The sequence below is a fragment of the Phyllobates terribilis genome, unplaced genomic scaffold, assembly GCF_046119375.1.
Source record: "Phyllobates terribilis strain yellow unplaced genomic scaffold, ASM4611937v1 Scaffold_5__5_contigs__length_657084704, whole genome shotgun sequence".
NCBI classification, from domain to species: domain Eukaryota; kingdom Metazoa; phylum Chordata; class Amphibia; order Anura; family Dendrobatidae; genus Phyllobates; species Phyllobates terribilis.
Window position 1 is genome coordinate 331409844 of NW_027362765.1, and position 17472 is coordinate 331427315.

Consider the following 17472-nt stretch of genomic DNA (forward strand, 5'->3'; position numbering starts at 1 on the left):
GCCCCTTGGAAGAGAAGTGCAGGTCGCAGTAGCTTAATAAGACGGTTTAAATGCCCCTTGGAAGAGACGTGCAGGTCGCAGTAGCTTAACAAGACGGATTAAATGCCCCTTGGAAGAGAAGTGCAGGTCGCAGTAGCTTAATAAGACGTTTTAAATGCCCCTTGGAAGAGACGTACAGGTGGCAGTAGCTTAAGAAGACGGTTTAAATGCCCCTTGGAAGAGAAGTGCAGGTCGCAGTAGCTTACAAATTGGTTTAAATGGCCCTTGGAAGAGACTTGCAGGTCGCAGTAGCTTAACAAGACGGTTTAAAGGCCCCTCGGAAGAGACATGCAGGTCGCAGCAGCTTAACAAGTCTGTTTAAATACCCCTTGGAAGAGAAGTGCAGGTCGCAGTAGCTTAAAAAGACGGTTTAAATGCCCCTTGGAAGAGACATGCAGGTCGCAGTAGCTCAACAAGACGGTTTAAATGACCCATGGAAGAGACGTGCAGGTCGCAGTAGCTCAACAAGACAGTTTAAATGCCCCTTGGAAGAGACGTGCAGGTCGCAGTAGCTCAACAAGACGTTTTAAATGCCCCTTGGAAGAGCGGTGGAGGTCGCAGTAGCTTAACAAGACGGCTTAAATGCCCCTTGGAAAAGTGGTGTAGATTACAGTAGCTTAACAAGACGGTTTAAATGCCCCTTGGAAGAGACGTGCCAGTCGCAGTAGCTTAACAAGATGGTTTAAATGCCCCTTGGAAGAGACGTGCAGGTCGCAGTAGCTCAACAAGACGTTTTAAATGCCCCTTGGAAGAGCGGTGGAGGTCGCAGTAGCTTAACAAGACGGCTTAAATGCCCCTTGGAAAAATGGTGCAGATTACAGTAGCTTAACAAGACGGTTTAAATGCCCCTTGGAAGAGACGTGCAAGTCGCAGTAGCTTAAAAAGATGGTTTAAATGCCCCTTGGAAGAGACGTGCAGGTCGCAGTAGCTTAACAAGACGGTTTAAATGACCCTTGGAAGAGACGTGCATATCGCAGTTGCTTAAAAAGACGGTTTAAATGCCCCTTGGAAGAGCGGTGTAGGTCGCAGTAGCTTAACAAGACTGTTTAAATGCCCTTTGGAAGATACGTGCAGGTCGCAGTAGCTTAACAAGACGGTTTAAATGCCCATTGGTAGAGACATGCAGGTCGCAGTAGCTTAACAAGACGGTTTAAATGCCCCATTGAAGAGACGTGCAGGTCACAGTATCTTAACAAGACGGTTTAAATGCCCCTTGGAAGAGAGGTGTAGGTCGCAGTAGCTTAACAAGACTGTTTAAATGCCCCTTGGAAGATACGTGCAGGTCGCAGTAGCTTAATAAGACGGTTTAAATGTCCCTTGGAAGAGACGTGCAGGTCGAAGTAGCTTAACAAGACGGTTTAAATGTCCCTTGGAAACGACGTGCAGGTCGCAGTAGCTTAACAAGACGGTTTAAATGCCACTTGGAAGAGCGGTGGAGGTCGCAATAGCTTAATAAGACGGCTTAAATGCCCCTTGGAAGAGACGTGCAGGTCGCAGTAGCTTAACAAGAGGGTTTAAATGCCCCTTGGAAGAGCGGTGGAGGTCGCAATAGCTTAATAAGACGGCTTAAATGCCCCTTAGAAGAGACGTGCAGGTCGCAGTAGCTTAAATAGATGGTTTAAATGCCCCTTGGAAGAGCGGTGGAGGTCGCAGCAGCTTAAAAAGACGGTTTAAATGGCCCTTTAAAGAGACGTGCATTTCGCAGTGGCTTAACAAAACGGTTTAAATGCCCGTTGGAAGAGACGTGCAGGTCGCAGTAGCTTAACAAGACGGTTTAAATACGCCCTGGAAGAGACGTGCAGGTCGCAGTAGCTTAACAAGATGGTTTAAATCCCCCTTGGAAGAGAAGTGCAGGTCGCAGGAGCTTAACAAGACGGTTTAAATGCTCCTTGGAAGAGACGTGCAAGTCGCAGTAGCTTAACAAGACGGTTGGAATGCCCCTTGGAAGTGACGTGCAGGTCGAAGTAGCTTAATAAGACGGTTTAAATGCCCCTTGGTAGAGACTTGCAGGTCGCAGTAGCTTAACAAGACGGTTTAAATGCGCCTTGGAAGAGACGTGCAGGTCGCAGTAGCTTAACAAGACAGTTTAAATGCCCCTTGGAAAAGTGGTGGAGGTTACAGTAGCTTAACAAGACTGTTTAAATGCACCTTGGAAGAGACGTGCAGGTCGCAGTAGCTTAACAAGATGGTTTAAATGCACCTTGGAAGAGACGTGCAGGTCGCAGTAGCTTAACAAGACGGTTTAAATGCCGCTTGGAAAAGTGGTGGAGGTTACAGTAGCTTAACAAGACGGTTTAAATGCGCCTTGGAAGAGACGTGCAGGTCGCAGTAGCTTAGCAAGACGGTTTAAATGCCCCTTGCAAGAGACGTGCAGGTCGCAGTAGCTTAACAAAAGGGTTTAAATGCCCCTTAGAAAAGGCTTGCAGGTCGCAGTAGCTTACCAAGACTTTTTAAATGCCCCTTGGAAGAGACGTGCAGGTCGCAGTAGCTTAACAAGATGGTTTAAATGCCCCTTGGAAGAGCGGTGGATGTCGCAGTAGCTTAACAAGACGGTTTAAATGCCCCTTGGAAAAGACGTGCAGATCGCAGTAGCTTAACAAGATATTTTAAATGCCCCTTGGAAGAGATGTGCAGGTCGCAGTAGCTTAACAAGACGGTATAAATGCCCCTTGGAAGAGGCTTGCAGGTCGCAGTAGCTTACCAAGACGGTTTAAATGGCCCTTGGAAGAGACGTGCAGGTCGCAGTAGCTTAACAAGACGGTTTAAATGCCCCTTGGAAGAGCAGTGAAGGTCGCAGTAGCTTAACAAGATGGTTTAAATGCCCCTTGGAAGAGACATGCAGGTCGCAGCAGCTTAACAAGACTGTTTAAATGCCCCTTGGAAGAGACGTGCAGGTCGCAGTAGCTTAAAAAGACGGTATAAACGCCCCTTGGTAGAGACGTGCAGGTCGCAGTAGCTTAACAAGACCGTTTAAATGCCCCTTTGAAGAGACGTGCAGGTCGCAGTAGCTTAACAAGACGGGTTATATGCCCCTTGGAAGAAACGTGCAGATTGCAGTAGCTTAAAAAGACGGTTTAAATGCCCCTTGGTAGAGCGGTGGAGGTCGCAGTAGCTTAACAAGATGGTTTAAGTGCCCCTTGGAAGAGAAGTGTAGGTCGCAGTAGCTTACCAAGACGATTTAAATGCCCCTTGGAAGAGAAGTGCAGGTCGCAGTAGCTTAACAAGACGGTTTATATGCCCCCTGGAAGAGCGGTGTAGGTCGCAGTAGCTTAACAAGACTGTTTAAATGCCCCTTGGAAGATACGTGCAGGTCGCAGTAGCTTACCAAGATGATTTAAATGCCCCATGGTAGAGACATGCAGGTCGCAGTAGCTCAACAAGACGATTTAAATGCCCCATTGAAGAGACGTGCAGATCGCAGTAGCTTAACAAGACGGTTTAAATGCCCCTTGGAAAAGTGGTGGAGGTTGCAGTAGCTTAACAAGACGATTTAAATGCCCCTTTGAAGAGACGTGCAGGTGGCAGTAGCTTAACAAGTCGGTTTAAATGCCCATTGGAAGAGACGTGCAGGTCACAGGAGCTTAATAAGATGTTTTAAATGTCCCTTGGAAGAGACGTGCAGGTCGCAGTAGCTTAACAAGATGGTTTAAATGTCCCTTGGAAGAGCGGTGGAGGTCGCAGTAGCTTAACAAGACGATTTAAATGCCCCTTGGAAGAGACGTGCATGTCACAGTAGCTTAACAAGATGGTTTAAATGCCCCTTGGAAGAGATGTGCAGGTCACAGGAGCTTAATAAGACGGTTTAAATGTCCCTTGGAATAGACGTGCAGGTCGCAGAAGCTTAACAAGACAGTTTAAATGCCCCTTGGTAGAGACGTGCAGGTCACAGGAGCTTAACAAGACGGTTTAAATGCCAATTGGAAGAGCGGTGGAGGTCGCAGTAGATTAGCAAGACAGTTTAAATGCCCCTTGGAAGAGACGCGCAGGTCGCAGTAGCTTGACAAGACAGTTTACATGCCCCTTGGAAGAGACGTGCAGGTCGTAGTAGCTTAATAAGACGGTTTAAATGCCCCTTGGAAGAGACGTTCAGGTCACAGTAGCTTAACAAGACGGTTTAAATGCCCCTTGGAAGAGACATGCAGGTCGCAGTAGGTTAACAATACGGTTTAAATGCCCCTTAGAAGAGGCTTGCAGGTCGCAGTAGCTTACCAAGACGGTTTAAATGGCCCTTGGAATAGCGGTGGACGTCGCAGTAGCTTAACAAGACGGTTTAAATGCACCTTGGAAGAGACGTACAGGTCGCAGTAGCTTAACAAGACGGTTTAAATGCCCATTGGAAGAGCGTTGGGGGTCGCAGAAGCTTAACAAGACAGTTTAAATGCCCCTTGGAAGAGACGTGCAGATCACAGGAGCTTAATAAGACGGTTTAAATGTCCCTTGGAAGAGACGTGCAGGTCGCAGTAGCTTTACACGACGTTTTAAATGCTACTTGGAAGAGAAGTGGAGGTCGCAGTAGCTTAACAGGACGGTTTAAATTCCCGTTGGAAGAGACGTGCAGGTCGCAGTAGCTTAACACGACGTTTTAAATGCTACTTGGAAGAGCAGTGGAGGTCGCAGTAGCTTAACAAGACAGTTTAAATGCCCCTTGGAAGAGACGTGCAGGTGGCAGCAGCTTAATAAGATGGTTTAAATGCCCCTTGGAAGAGACGTGCAGGTCGCAGTTGCTAACAAGACGGTTTAAATGACCCTTGGAAGAGACGTGCAGGTCGCAGTAGCTTAACAAGACGGTTTAAAGGCCCCTCGGAAGAGACATGCAGGTCGCAGCAGCTTAACAAGTCTGTTTAAATACCCCTTGGAAGAGAAGTGCAGGTCGCAGTAGCTTAAAAAGACGGTTTAAATGCCCCTTGGAAGAGACATGCAGGTCGCAGTAGCTTAACAAGTCGGTTTAAATGACCCTTGGAAGAGACGTGCAGGTCGCAGTAGCTCAACAAGACAGTTTAAATGCCCCTTGGAAGAGACGTGCAGGTCGCAGTAGCTCAACAAGACGTTTTAAATGCCCCTTGGAAGAGCGGTGGAGGTCGCAGTAGCTTAACAAGACGGCTTAAATGCCCCTTGGAAAAGTGGTGTAGATTACAGTAGCTTAACAAGACGGTTTAAATGCCCCTTGGAAGAGACGTGCCAGTCGCAGTAGCTTAACAAGATGGTTTAAATGCCCCTTGGAAGAGACGTGCAGGTGGCAGTAGCTTACCAAGACGGTTTAAATGCCCCTTGGAAGAGACGTGCAGGTCGCAGTAGCTCAACAAGACGTTTTAAATGCCCCTTGGAAGAGCGGTGAAGGTCGCAGTAGCTTAACAAGACGGCTTAAATGCCCCTTGGAAAAATGGTGCAGATTACAGTAGCTTAACAAGACGGTTTAAATGCCCCTTGGAAGAAACGTGCAAGTCGCAGTAGCTTAAAAAGATGGTTTAAATGCCCCTTGGAAGAGACGTGCAGGTCGCAGTAGCTTAAAAAGACGGTTTAAATGCCCCTTGTCAGAGACATGCATGTCGCATTAGCTTAACAAGACGGTTTAAATGCCCCTTGGAAGAGACGTGCAGGTCGCAGTAGCTTAACAAGACAGTTTAAATGTCCCTTGTAAGAGCGATGGAGGTCGCTGTAGCTTAACAAGACAGTTTAAATGCCCCTTGGAAGAGAAGTGCAGGTCGCAGTAGCTTAATAAGACGGTTTAAATGCCCCTTGGAAGAGACGTGCAGGTCGCAGTAGCTTAACAAGACGGCTTAAATGCCCCTTGGAAGAGAAGTGCAGGTCGCAGTAGCTTAATAAGACGTTTTAAATGCCCCTTGGAAGAGACGTACAGGTGGCAGTAGCTTAAGAAGACGGTTTAAATGCCCCTTGGAAGAGAAGTGCAGGTCGCAGTAGCTTACAAATTGGTTTAAATGGCCCTTGGAAGAGACTTGCAGGTCGCAGTAGCTTAACAAGACGGTTTAAAGGCCCCTCGGAAGAGACATGCAGGTCGCAGCAGCTTAACAAGTCTGTTTAAATACCCCTTGGAAGAGAAGTGCAGGTCGCAGTAGCTTAAAAAGATGGTTTAAATGCCCCTTGGAAGAGACATGTAGGTCGCAGTAGCTCAACAAGACGGTTTAAATGACCCATGGAAGAGACGTGCAGGTCGCAGTAGCTCAACAAGACAGTTTAAATGCCCCTTGGAAGAGACGTGCAGGTCGCAGTAGCTCAACAAGACGTTTTAAATGCCCCTTGGAAGAGCGGTGGAGGTCGCAGTAGCTTAACAAGACGGCTTAAATGCCCCTTGGAAAAGTGGTGTAGATTACAGTAGCTTAACAAGACGGTTTAAATGCCCCTTGGAAGAGACGTGCCAGTCGCAGTAGCTTAACAAGATGGTTTAAATGCCCCTTGGAAGAGACGTGCAGGTCGCAGTAGCTCAACAAGACGTTTTAAATGCCCCTTGGAAGAGCGGTGGAGGTCACAGTAGCTTAACAAGACGGCTTAAATGCCCCTTGGAAAAATGGTGCAGATTACAGTAGCTTAACAAGACGGTTTAAATGCCCCTTGGAAGAGACGTGCAAGTCGCAGTAGCTTAAAAAGATGGTTTAAATGCCCCTTGGAAGAGACGTGCAGGTCGCAGTAGCTTAACAAGACGGTTTAAATGACCCTTGGTAGAGACGTGCATATCGCAGTTGCTTAAAAAGACGGTTTAAATGCCCCTTGGAAGAGCGGTGTAGGTCGCAGTAGCTTAACAAGACTGTTTAAATGCCCTTTGGAAGATACGTGCAGGTCGCAGTAGCTTAACAAGACGGTTTAAATGCCCATTGGTAGAGACATGCAGGTCGCAGTAGCTTAACAAGACGGTTTAAATGCCCCATTGAAGAGACGTGCAGGTCACAGTATCTTAACAAGACGGTTTAAATGCCCCTTGGAAGAGCGGTGTAGGTCGCAGTAGCTTAACAAGACTGTTTAAATGCCCCTTGGAAGATACGTGCAGGTCGCAGTAGCTTAATAAGACGGTTTAAATGTCCCTTGGAAGAGACGTGCAGGTCGAAGTAGCTTAACAAGACGGTTTAAATGTCCCTTGGAAACGACGTGCAGGTCGCAGTAGCTTAACAAGACGGTTTAAATGCCACTTGGAAGAGCGGTGGAGGTCGCAATAGCTTAATAAGACGGCTTAAATGCCCCTTGGAAGAGACGTGCAGGTCGCAGTAGCTTAACAAGAGGGTTTAAATGCCCCTTGGAAGAGCGGTGGAGGTCGCAATAGCTTAATAAGACGGCTTAAATGCCCCTTAGAAGAGACGTGCAGGTCGCAGTAGCTTAAATAGATGGTTTAAATGCCCCTTGGAAGAGCGGTGGAGGTCGCAGCAGCTTAAAAAGACGGCCCTTTAAAGAGACGTGCATTTCGCAGTGGCTTAACAAAACGGTTTAAATGCCCGTTGGAAGAGACGTGCAGGTCGCAGTAGCTTAACAAGACGGTTTAAATGCGCCCTGGAAGAGACGTGCAGGTCGCAGTAGCTTAACAAGATGGTTTAAATCCACCTTGGAAGAGAAGTGCAGGTCGCAGGAGCTTAACAAGATGGTTTAAATGCTCCTTGGAAGAGACGTGCAAGTCGCAGTAGCTTAACAAGACGGTTGGAATGCCCCTTGGAAGTGACGTGCAGGTCGCAGTAGCTTAATAAGACGGTTTAAATGCCCCTTGGTAGAGACTTGCAGGTCGCAGTAGCTTAACAAGACGGTTTAAATGCCCCTAGGAAGAGACATGCAGGTCGCAGTAGCTTAACAAGACGGTTTAAATGCGCCTTGGAAGAGACGTGCAGGTCGCAGTAGCTTAACAAGACAGTTTAAATGCCCCTTGGAAAAGTGGTGGAGGTTACAGTAGCTTAACAAGACTGTTTAAATGCACCTTGGAAGAGACGTGCAGGTCGCAGTAGCTTAACAAGATGGTTTAAATGCACCTTGGAAGAGACGTGCAGGTCGCAGTAGCTTAACAAGACGGTTTAAATGCCGCTTGGAAAAGTGGTGGAGGTTACAGTAGCTTAACAAGACGGTTTAAATGCGCCTTGGAAGAGACGTGCAGGTCGCAGTAGCTTAGCAAGACGGTTTAAATGCCCCTTGCAAGAGACGTGCAGGTCGCAGTAGCTTAACAAAAGGATTTAAATGCCCCTTAGAAAAGGCTTGCAGGTCGCAGTAGCTTACCAAGACTTTTTAAATGCCCCTTGGAAGAGACGTGCAGGTCGCAGTAGCTTAACAAGATGGTTTAAATGCCCCTTGGAAGAGCGGTGGATGTCGCAGTAGCTTAACAAGACGGTTTAAATGCCCCTTGGAAAAGACGTGCAGATCGCAGTAGCTTAACAAGATATTTTAAATGCCCCTTGGAAGAGACGTGCAGGTCGCAGTAGCTTAACAAGACGGTATAAATGCCCCTTGGAAGAGGCTTGCAGGTCGCAGTAGCTTACCAAGACGGTTTAAATGGCCCTTGGAAGAGACGTGCAGGTCGCAGTAGCTTAACAAGACGGTTTAAATGCCCCTTGGAAGAGCAGTGAAGGTTGCAGTAGCTTAACAAGATGGTTTAAATGCCCCTTGGAAGAGACATGCAGGTCGCAGCAGCTTAACAAGACTGTTTAAATGCCCCTTGGAAGAGACGTGCAGGTCGCAGTAGCTTAAAAAGACGGTATAAACGCCCCTTGGTAGAGACGTGCAGGTCGCAGTAGCTTAACAAGACCGTTTAAATGCCCCTTTGAAGAGACGTGCAGGTCGCAGTAGCTTAACAAGACGGGTTAAATGCCCCTTGGAAGAAACGTGCAGATTGCAGTAGCTTAAAAAGACGGTTTAAATGCCCCTTGGTAGAGCGGTGGAGGTCGCAGTAGCTTAACAAGATGGTTTAAGTGCCCCTTGGAAGAGAAGTGTAGGTCGCAGTAGCTTACCAAGACGATTTAAATGCCCCTTGGAAGAGAAGTGCAGGTCGCAGTAGCTTAACAAGACGGTTTATATGCCCCCTGGAAGAGCGGTGTAGGTCGCAGTAGCTTAACAAGACAGTTTAAATGCTCTTTGGAAGAGATATGCAGGGCGCAGCAGCTTAACAAGACTGTTTAAATGCCCCTTGGAAGATACGTGCAGGTCGCAGTAGCTTACCAAGATGATTTAAATGCCCCATGGTAGAGACATGCAGGTCGCAGTAGCTCAACAAGACGATTTAAATGCCCCATTGAAGAGACGTGCAGATCGCAGTAGCTTAACAAGACGGTTTAAATGCCCCTTGGAAAAGTGGTGGAGGTTGCAGTAGCTTAACAAGACGATTTAAATGCCCCTTTGAAGAGACGTGCAGGTGGCAGTAGCTTAACAAGTCGGTTTAAATGCCCATTGGAAGAGACGTGCAGGTCACAGGAGCTAAATAAGATGTTTTAAATGTCCCTTGGAAGAGACGTGCAGGTCGCAGTAGCTTAACAAGATGGTTTAAATGTCCCTTGGAATAGACGTGCAGGTCGCAGAAGCTTAACAAGACAGTTTAAATGCCCCTTGGTAGAGACGTGCAGGTCACAGGAGCTTAACAAGACGGTTTAAATGCCAATTGGAAGAGCGGTGGAGGTCGCAGTAGATTAGCAAGACAGTTTAAATGCCCCTTGGAAGAGACGCGCAGGTCGCAGTAGCTTGACAAGACAGTTTACATGCCCCTTGGAAGAGACGTGCAGGTCGTAGTAGCTTAATAAGACGGTTTAAATGCCCCTTGGAAGAGACGTTCAGGTCACAGTAGCTTAACAAGACGGTTTAAATGCCCCTTGGAAGAGACATGCAGGTCGCAGTAGGTTAACAATACGGTTTAAATGCCCCTTAGAAGAGGCTTGCAGGTCGCAGTAGCTTACCAAGACGGTTTAAATGGCCCTTGGAATAGCGGTGGAGGTCGCAGTAGCTTAACAAGACGGTTTAAATGCACCTTGGAAGAGACGTACAGGTCGCAGTAGCTTAACAAGACGGTTTAAATGCCCATTGGAAAAGCGTTGGGGGTCGCAGAAGCTTAACAAGACAGTTTAAATGCCCCTTGGAAGAGACGTGCAGATCACAGGAGCTTAATAAGACGGTTTAAATGTCCCTTGGAAGAGACGTGCAGGTCGCAGTAGCTTTACACGACGTTTTAAATGCTACTTGGAAGAGCAGTGGAGGTCGCAGTAGCTTAACAAGACGGTTTAAATTCCCGTTGGAAGAGACGTGCAGGTCGCAGTAGCTTAACACGACGTTTTAAATGCTACTTGGAAGAGCAGTGGAGGTCGCAGTAGCTTAACAAGACAGTTTAAATGCCCCTTGGAAGAGACGTGCAGGTGGCAGCAGCTTAATAAGATGGTTTAAATGCCCCTTGGAAGAGACGTGCAGGTCGCAGTTGCTAACAAGACGGTTTAAATGACCCTTGGAAGAGACGTGCAGGTCGCAGTAGCTTAACAAGACGTTTTAAGTGCCCCTTAGAAGAGGCTTGCAGGTCGCAGTATCTTACCAAGACGGTTCAAATGCCCCTTGGAAGAGACGTGCAGGTCGCAGTAGCTTAACAAGATGGTTTAAATGCCCCTTGGAAGAGTAGTGGAGGTCGCAGTAGCTTAACAAGACGGTTTAAATGCCCCTTGGAAAAGACGTGAAGGTCACAGTAGCTTAACAAGACGGTTTAAATGCCCCTTGGAAGAGCGGTGGAGGTCGCAGTAGCTTAACAAGGCAGTTTAAATGCCCCTTGGAAGAGACATGCAGGTCACAGTAGCTTTAAAAGACGGTTTAAATGCCCCTTGGAAGAGACATGCAGGTCGCAGTAGCTTAATACGACGGTTTAAATGCCCCTTCGTAGAAACGTGCAGGTGACAGTAGTTGAAAAAGACGGTTTAAATGCCACTTGGAAGAGACGTGCAGGTCGCAGTAGCTTAACAAGATGGTTTAAATGCCCCTTGGAAGAGCGGTGGAGGTCGCTGTAGCTTAACAAGACGGTTTAAATGCCCCTTGGTAAAGACGTGAAGGTCGCAGTAGCTTAACAAGATGGTTTAAATGCTCCTTGGAACAGACGTGCAGGTCGCAGTAGCTTAACAAGCCAGTTTAAATGCCCCTTGGAAGAGGCTTGCAGGTCGCAGTAGCTTACTAAGACTGTTTAAATGGCTCTTGGAAGAGACATGCAGTTCGCAGTAGCTTAACAAGACGGGTTAATTGCCCCTTGGAAGAGCGGTGGAGGTCGCAGTAGCTTAACAAGACGGTTTAAATGCCCCTTGGAAGAGACATGCAGGTCACAGTAGCTTAACAAGACGGTTTAAATGCCCCTTGGAAGAGACATGCAGGTCGCAGTAGCTTATTAAAACGGTTTAAATGCCCCTTGGTAGAAACGTGCAGGTCACAGTAATTTAACAAGACGGTTTAAATGCCACTTGGAAGAGACGTGCAGGTCGCAGTAGGTTAACAAGATGGTTTAAACGCCCCTTGGAAGAGCGGTGGAGGTCGCAGTAGCTTAACAAGACTGTTTAAATGCCCCTAGGAAGAGACATGCAGGTCTCAGTAGCTTAACAAGACGGTTTAAATGCCCCTTGGAAAAGACGTGCAGGTCGCAGCAGCTTAACAAAACAGTTTAATTGCCACTTGGTAGAGACATGCAGGTCGCAGTAGCTTAACAAGATGGTTTAAATGCTCCTTGGAAGAGACGTGCACGTCGCAGTAGCTTAACAAGACAGTGTAAATGCCCCATTGAAGAGAAGTGCAGGTCGCAGTAGCTTAACAAGACGGTTTAAATAACCCTTGGAAAAGTGGTGGAGGTTACAGTTGCTTAACAAGACCGTTTAAATGTCCCTTGGAATAGACGTGCAGGTCGCAGTAGCTTAACAAGACGATTTAAATGCCCCAAGAAGAGACGTGCAGGTCGCAGTAGCTTAACAAGATGGTTTAAATGCCCCTTGGAACAGACGTGCAGGTCGCAGTAGCTTAACAAGACGGTTTAAATGCCCCTTGGAAGAGCGGTGGGGGTCGCAGAAGCTTAACAACACAGTTTAAATGCCCCTTGGAAGAGACGTGCAGATCACAGGAGCTTAATAAGACGGTTTAAATGTCCCTTGGAAGAGACATGCAGGTCGCAGTAGCTTAATAAGACGGTTTAAATACCCCTTCGTAGAAACGTGCAGGTGACAGTAGTTTAAAAAGACGGTTTAAATGCCACTTGGAAGAGACGTGCAGCTCGCAGTAGCTTAACAAGATGGTTTAAATGCCCCTTGGAAGAGCGGTGGAGGTCGCTGTAGCTTAACAAGACGGTTTAAATGCCCCTTGGTAAAGACGTGAAGGTCGCAGTAGCTTAACAAGATGGTTTAAATGCCCCTTGGAAGAGACGTGCAGTTCGCAGTAGCTTAACAAGCCAGTTTAAATGCCCCTTGGAAGAGGCTTGCAGGTCGCAGTAGCTTACCAAGACTGTTTAAATGGCTCTTGGAAGAGACATGCAGGTCGCAGTAGCTTAACAAGACGGTTTAATTGCCCCTTGGAAGAGCGGTGGAGGTCGCAGTAGCTTAACAAGACGGTTTAAATGCCCCTTTTAAGAGACATGCTGGTCACAGTAGCTTAACAAGACGGTTTAAATGCCCCTTGGAAGGGACATGCAGGTCGCAGTAGCTTATTAAAACGGTTTAAATGCCCCTTGGTAGAAACGTGCAGGTCACAGTAGTTTAACAAGACGGTTTAAATGCCGCTTGGAAGAGACGTGCAGGTTGCAGTAGGTTAACAAGATGGTTTAAACACCCCTTGGAAGAGCGGTGGAGGTCGCAGTAGCTTAACATGACTGTTTAAATGCCCCTAGGAAGAGACATGCAGGTCTCAGTAGCTTAACAAGACGGTTTAAATGCCCCTTGGAAAAGTGGTGGAGGTTACAGTTGCTTAACAAGACCGTTTAAATGTCCCTTGGTATAGACGTGCAGGTCGCAGTAGCTTAACAAGACGATTTAAATGCCCCAATGAAGAGACGTGCAGGTCGCAGTAGCTTAACAAGACGGTTTAAATGCCCCTTGGAAGAGACGTGCAGGTCGCAGTAGCTTAACAAGACGGTTTAAATGCCCCTTGGAAGAGCGGTGGAGGTCGCAGAACCTTAACAACACAGTTTAAATGCCCCTTGGAAGAGATGTGCAGATCACAGGAGCTTAATAAGACGGTTTAAATGTCCCTTGGAAGAGACGTGCAGGTCGCAGTACCTTAACACGACGTTGTAAATGCTACTTTCAAGAGCAGTGGAGGTCGCAGTAGCTTAACAAGACGGTTTAAATTCCCCTTGGAAGAGACGTGCAGGTCGCAGTAGCTTAACACGACGTTTTAACTGCTACTTGGAAGGGCAGTGGAGGTCGCAGTAGCTTAACAAGACAGTTTAAATGCCCCTTGGAAGAGACGTGCAGGTGGCAGCAGCTTAATAAGATGGTTTAAATGCCCCTTGGAAGAGACGTGCAGGTCGCAGTTGCTTAACAAGACGGTTTAAATGACCCTTGGAAGAGACGTGCAGGTCGCAGTAGCTTAACAAGACGTTTTAAATGCCCCTAAGAAGAGGCTTGCAGGTCGCAGTATCTTACCAAGACGGTTCAAATGTCCCTTGGAAAAGACGTGCAGGTCGCAGTAGCTTAACAAGATGGTTTAAATGCCCCTTGGAAGAGTGGTGGAGGTCGCAGTAGCTTAACAAGACGGTTTAAATGCCCCTTGGAAAAGACGTGAAGGTCACAGTAGCTTAACAAGATGGTTTAAATGCCCCTTGGAAGAGCGGTGGAGGTCGCAGTAGCTTAACAAGACAGTTTAAATGCCCCTTGGAAAAGACATGCAGGTCACAGTAGCTTAAAAAGACGGTTTAAATGCCCCTTGGAAGAGACATGCAGGTCGCAGTAGCTTAGTAAGATGGTTTAAATGCCCCTTCGTAGAAACGTGCAGGTGACAGTAGTTTAAAAAGACGGTTTAAATGGCCCTTGGAAGAGACGTTCCGGTCGCAGTAGCTTAACAAGATGGTTTAAATGCCCCTTGGAAGAGCGGTGGAGGTCGCTGTAGCTTAACAAGCCAGTTTAAATGCCCCTTGGAAGAGGCTTGAAGGTCGTAGTAGCTTACAAAGACTGTTTAAATGGCTCTTGGAAGAGACATGCAGGTCGCAGTAGCTTAACAAGACGGTTTAAATGCCCCTTGGAAGAGCGGTGGAGGTCGCAGTAGCTTAACAAGACGGTTTAAATGCCCCTTGGAAGAGACATGCAGGTCACAGCAGCTTAACAAGACGGTTTAAATGCCCCTTGGAAGAGACGTGCAGGTCGCAGAAGCTTAATAAAACGGTTTAAATGCCCCTTGGTAGAAACGTGCAGGTCACAGTAGTTTAACAAGACGGTTTAAATGCCGCTTGGAAGAGACGTGCAGGTCGCAGTAGGTTAACAAGATGGTTTAAATGCCCCTTGGAAGAGCGGTGGAGGTCGCAGTAGCTTAACAAGACTGTTTAAATGCCCCTTGGAAGAGACATGCAGGTCTCAGTAGCTTAACAAGACGGTTTAAATGCCCCTTGGAAAAGACTTGCAGGTCGCAGTAGCTTAAAAAGATGGTTTAAATGCCCCTTGTAAGTGCGGTGAAGGTCGCAGGAGCTTAACAAGACAGTTTAAATGCCCCTTGGAAAAGACATGCAGGTCGCAGCAGCTTAACAAGATGGTTTAAATGCCCCTTGGAAGAGACGTGCAGGTCGCAGTAGCTAAACAAGATGGATTAAATGCCCCTTGGAAGAGACATGCAGGTCGCATTAGCTTAACAAAGCGGTTTAAATGCCCCTTAGAAGAGGCTTGCAGGTAGCAGTAGCTTACCAAGACGGTTTAAATGGCCCTTGGAAGAGCCATGGAGGTCGCAGTAGCTTAACAAGACAGTTTAAATGCCCCTTGGAAGAGACGAAAAGGTCGCAGTAGCTTAACAAGACAGCTTAAATGCCCCTTGGAAGAGGCTTGCAGGTCACAGTAGCTTAACAAGACGGTTTAAATGCCCCTTTGAAGAGACGTGCAGGTCGCAGTAGCTTAACAAGACAGTTTAAATGCCCCTTGGAAGAGCGTTGAATGTCGCAGTAGCTTAACAAGACAGTTTAAATGCCCCTTGGAAGAGACGTGGAAGTCGCAGTAGCTTAACAAGACGGTTTAATTGCCCCTTTGAAGAGACGTGCAGGTCGCAGTAGCTTAACAAGACTGTTTAAATGCCCCTTGGAAGAGACGTGCAGGTCGCAGTAGCTTAACAAGACGGTTGAAATGCCACTTGGAAGAGAGGTGCAGGTCGCAGTAGCTTAACAAGACAGTTTAAATGCCCCTTGGAAAAGTTGTGTAGATTACAGTAGCTTAACAAGACGGTTTAAATGCCCCTTGGAAGAGATGTGCAAGTCGCAGTAGCTTAACAAGATTTTTTAAATGCCCCTTGGAAGAGACGTGCAGGTCGCAGTAGCTTAACAAGACGATTTAAATGCCCCTTGGAAGTGACGTGCAGGTCGCAGTAGCTTAACAAGACGGTTTAAATGCCCCTTTGAAAAGCGGTGGAGGTCGCAGTAGCTTAACAAGACAGTTTAAATGCCCCTTGGAAGAGACGTGCAGGTTGCAGTAGCTTAAAAAGACTGTTTAACTGCCCCTTGGTAAAGCGGTGGAGGTCGCAGTAGCTTAACAAGAAGCTTTAAATGCCCCTTGGAAGAGAAGTGCAGGTCGCAGTAGCTTACCAAGACGATTTAAATGCCCCTTGGAAGAGACGTGCAGGTCGCAGTAGCTTAAAAAGACGGTTTAAATGCCCATTGGAAAAGGGGTGTAGGTCGCAGTAGCTTAACAAGACAGTTTAAATGCCCCTTGGAAGAGACGTGCAGGTCGCAGTAGCTTAACAAGACGGATTAAATGCCCCTTGGAAGAGACATGCAGGTCGCAGTAGCTTAACAAAGCGGTTTAAATGCCAATTGGAAGAGACATGCAGGTCGCAGTAGCTTAAAAAGACGGTTTAAATGCCGCTTGGAAAATTGGTGCAGGTTATAGTAGCTTAACAAGACGGTTTAAATGCCTCTTGGAAGAGACATGCAGGTCGCAGTAGCTTAAAAAGACGGTTTATATGCCCCTTGGAAGAGACGAGCAGGTCGCAGTAGCTTAACAAGACAGATTATATGCCCCTTGGAAGAGACATGCAGGTCGCAGTAGCTTAACAAAGCGGTTTAAATGCCCCTTGGAAGAGACATGCAGGTCGCAGTAGCTTACCAAGACGATTTAAATGCCCCTTGGAAGAGACATGCAGGTCACAGTAGCTTAACAAGACGGTTTAAATGCCCCTTGGAAGAGACATGCAGGTCACAGTAGCTTAACAAGACAGTTTAAATGCCCCTTGGAAAAGCGGTGTAGGTCGCAGTAGCTTAACAAGACAGTTTAAATGCCCCTTGCAAGAGACATGCAGGTCGCAGCAGCTTAACAAGACGGTTTAAATGCCCCTTGGAAGAGACGTGCAGGTCGCAGTAGCTTAACAAGACGGATTAAATGCCCCTTGGAAGAGACATGCAGGTCACAGTAGCTTAACAAGACGGTTTAAATGCCCCTTGGAAGAGACATGCAGGTCGCAGTACCTTATTAAAACGGTTTAAATGCCCCTTGGTAGAAACGTGCAGGTCACAGTAATTTAACAAGACGGTTTAAATGCCGCTTGGAAGAGACGTGCAGGTCGCAGTAGGTTAACAAGATGGTTTAAACGCCCCTTGGAAGAGCGGTGGAGGTCGCAGTAGCTTAACAAGACTGTTTAAATGCCCCTAGGAAGAGACATGCAGGTTGCAGTAGCTTAACAAGACGGTTTAAATGCCCCTTGGAAAAGACGTGCAGGTCGCAGCAGCTTAACAAAACGGTTTAAATGCCACTTGGTAGAGACATGCAGGTCGCAGTAGCTTAACAAGATGGTTTAAATGCTCCTTGGAAGAGACGTGCACGTCGCAGTAGCTTAACAAGACAGTTTAAATGCCCCATTGAAGGGAAGTGCAGGTCGCAGTAGCTTAACAAGACGGTTTAAATGCCCCTTGGAAAAGTGGTGGAGGTTACAGTTGCTTAACAAGACCGTTTAAATGTCCCTTGGAATAGACGTGCAGGTCGCAGTTGCTTAACAAGACGATTTAAATGCCCCAAGGAAGAGACGTGCAGGTCGCAGTAGCTTAACAAGACGGTTTAAATGCCCCTTGGAACAGACGTGCAGGTCGCAGTAGCTTAACAAGACGGTTTAAATGCCCCTTGGAAGAGCGGTGGGGGTCGCAGAAGCTTAACAACACAGTTTAAATGCCCCTTGGAAGAGACGTGCAGATCACAGGAGCTTAATAAGACGGTTTAAATGTCCCTTGGAAGAGACATGCAGGTCGCAGTAGCTTAATAAGACGGTTTAAATGCCCCTTCGTAGAAACGTGCAGGTGACAGTAGTTTAAAAAGACGGTTTAAATGCCACTTGGAAGAG